The following is a 3,408-nucleotide window of genomic DNA, read 5'->3' as shown; positions in this document are numbered from 1 at the left end:
TGGGAGCCCTCTCTTCTGGGAGCCCTCTCTTCTGGGAGCCCTCTCTTCTGGGAGCCCTCTCTTCTGGGAGCCCTCTCTTCTGGGAGCCCTCTCTTTTGGGGGCACCCTCTTCTGCCCCCTCTTCTGTTGGGGTTCCCTTCCCGCGCTCCTTAACTCTTGTGGCCCAATGGCTCATAGGATCCCCTGTGACTTTCTTGCTACTTTATCTAAATGGATGATGATTTAGTGACCCATGCTCAAAAACAGCCCCATTTTGATTGTAGATACCTATAGTCAAGGCAAGCCCTTCAGAATTACCGCCACAGAAAAAACAAACGGAATCTCACTGTTGCAACTATCCGTTCGATAGAATATCCTTTTACATTTGTCGTATGGATATTTGTCGATTTTCTTGTGAACCTTGGATCTGTACTGTATGAGAATAGTCTATCCGAAATAGATACTATGTCTTGACTACCAATCAAACTTTTTTCTTGAGTATATCCTTACTCATGAAAAGCTTGTTGCAATTTGCTTCAATGCATTTTGATTTTAGTCACCCGCAGAACATGGTGTTTCTAGTGGTGGTCGCGTCGAGATTTGGCGGTGAACTCCTTGTTACAGAAGATACATCGGAAATTCATTTCGTGAGCATTTCTCGCTAGCTATAAAGGAAAAGCTACGCTTGCTGCCCATACTGGAGAAGTCAACGTGCTAATTTGCTGTCGCCCATCGTCCTAAACTTGACCGGTTGGTAGGAAGAGGCATAGGTGGTGATGGCTGCGCTTGAACGACTACATTCTCCTTCACTATCTGCCCTCTAGGCCCTGGTGTTAGACAATGCTGGCTGAGTTGACAATACCTAGAAGGTGACTAATTGTATTGTCAGCTGCTTTGTCTCGGAGCGACAAAGCCACCTACAAGTTCCTCATCCTTAAGCGATCCCTCAATGTGCTCCAAGTCTTCCTCCTCAGCTGTTCGACTTTATCTTGTCCTCGCATAATCTAGCACCGAGAATAGCTTGTAGTTGTTATCCTCCTGTTTGCGTAAAAGATCTCTTGTTGTATCCTCGACCTGGCGATCTCTCATGATCCGGGCTCGATTGTGGTGTATAACTTAACTTTCTCTGCCAGCAGCTCCACTTCCGGGCTCCGATTGTGGAAGGATGATAGGGATTCGAAGGGGTTAATAACACCATCTATATGCTCATATAATAGTACAGTAGGAGAACTGTCACCATAGACTTTGTAAGTGATATTCATCCATAAGAAGTATCCTAGATAAACTCCTGTTCCAGTGAATGCTATCGTGACCAATCAATCAATCAATCAAACGGTAGCGTACCGCAGAGGGTAGCCTACCGCAGAGGATAGCATACCGCAAGACGTGGGGGGGGGGAAAGAGGCACACTTTAAGGCTTAGAGACGGTAAGCGTGCAGGGGGTACCGTGGCGCAGAGGGTAGCGTACCGCAGAGGATAGCGTACCGCAGAGGATAGCATACCGCAAGACGTGGGGGGGGGGGAAGAGGCACACTTTAAGGCTGAGAGACGGTAAGCGCCCAGGGGGTAACGTGGCGCAGAGGGTAGCGTACCGCAGAGGGTAGCGTACTGCAGAGAGTAGCGTACCGCAGGGGACAGCCTGCCGCAGATAGGGAGTACCGCAGAGGTTAGCGCACGGTAGCCTACACAGGGTCGCACTTCTAGGGTCCCCAATACGCTCTGCCCCTGTGCATGGTGGTGCTTCAAGATTCCTGGAGCCGATTTAGGCCACCGGATCCTGACGCAACCAGGTATCTCTTCCAACGAAGGTCCCTAGTCGTGGTTCTTTGCGAACCTGTGTCATCCTGGCTGTCCGACGATGGTATCCGCCTGATGCCGAAAGATAACACAGAATGGACTGAGCTGCATGAGATATTTGTTAAACTTCTACAAGAATCAGACATCGCCTTTTACAACCTCTCAGCGACAAATACTGGTATTGAGGAAAGGGTTGGCTTCGTATTTATTGGACGTCTGGCGAAAGAAACAAGATGCTCATCCAACAGGAATAGCTGGCACTGTGTAACATTGCAGTTCCTGTCATCTTTGATGCCTAGTGTCAGCCGACTTGCGACCTTTTTTTTGGGCACACCCAATCAAAAACGCGCTTCGTAGTTTTCAGAGTAAACAAGTACCAAAAATGACTCAACCAACGCGTTTTGGTAGGATACCTAGGCAAAAGTTGTTCTTTGATGAGCGAGAAATACTTAGGCATTCTGAAAAGCCCGAAAAAGCCAATAAAAATGACGTGCAAGTGCTCGAAACTCGAGCCGCAAGTGAAAATGCTCCTGCAATAGTCCACCAACTGGCCCGTGAACCACAAGTCGACTTTACTCCGCCAATCCAGGTTCAAAATGAGCCATTCAAGGTTCTCTGGAATGAGAAACACCCACTTTATGAGGTTTTTGGGCGGATGGGTTCAGGCCCAAATTTCTTGGGTTTAGACCCTAGGTTTTCGGGTTCAAACCCAAAGGTCCATGGTTTAGACCCCAAGGTGGAGGGTCCAGTCCAACACAAATAAGGTCTGGACCAGTCAAAGATTGGGTTAACCCAAAGATTAATTGATTTGAACCAAAACGTGTTGGCGAGGCACGTGGGTAGAGAAATTTGGGTAGGCGGACCTGGGTACGTGGGGTGGCTTCTACACCCACCCCTCTGCCTGCAGCGAGTCACAGTTTCTTGAGTTCTATAAGGGAAATGCACCTCACGCCTGAATGGTCCTCGGGACTGATTCCTCTACAGTGTCGCGTAAGCGCCTACCGTGCACTACCGTAAGGGGATCAGCCCCTAGGGACAAAACTCAAAAAAAATTAAAGTGGAGCTTGCGCAAATACCGTATGGGAACCAGTCCGTAGGGTTCTTCAAACGCAAGGAGCATCTCCCTTACGGGATCCAAGGGAGGGGGTGTCTTTTAGTGCTAAGGAATGTAGGCGAGGATATTTGGGGAGGGGCTTGAAAACAGAGGGGCTTTTAGGGGAGGCGGGGGGGCAAGTTGTAGAGTTGTGGAAGAATAAGCACCTCTTCCTTAGAATGTAGAGAGCACTAGTCTTCCTTCTACTCAACTGGACCTTCTACTCCATAGGAGCAAGAAGTGGGAAACACCTGTTACTTGTAGTCAAACGCTTCTTAGGTGCCATTTAAGGCGTCTGGGCTCATGAATGAAGGAATCAGTCAACTGCCGTGAAGAGCGTCATAGAGCAAAATGTCGTGAAGCAGTTCGTCATAGAGTAAAATGTCGTGAAGCAGCTCGTCGTGAAGCAGTTCGTCGTGAAGCAGTTCGTCGTGAAGCAGTTCGTCGTGAAGCAGCTCGTCGTGGAGCAGTTCGTCGTGAAGCAGCTCGTCGTGAAGCAGTTCGTCGTGGAGCAATTCGTCGTGGAGCAGTTCGTCGTG

The sequence above is a fragment of the Cladophialophora psammophila genome, assembly GCF_000585535.1.
Source record: "Cladophialophora psammophila CBS 110553 chromosome Unknown aczJe-supercont1.4, whole genome shotgun sequence".
Classification (NCBI taxonomy): Eukaryota; Fungi; Ascomycota; class Eurotiomycetes; order Chaetothyriales; family Herpotrichiellaceae; genus Cladophialophora; species Cladophialophora psammophila.
This window is presented reverse-complemented; position numbering follows the sequence as displayed.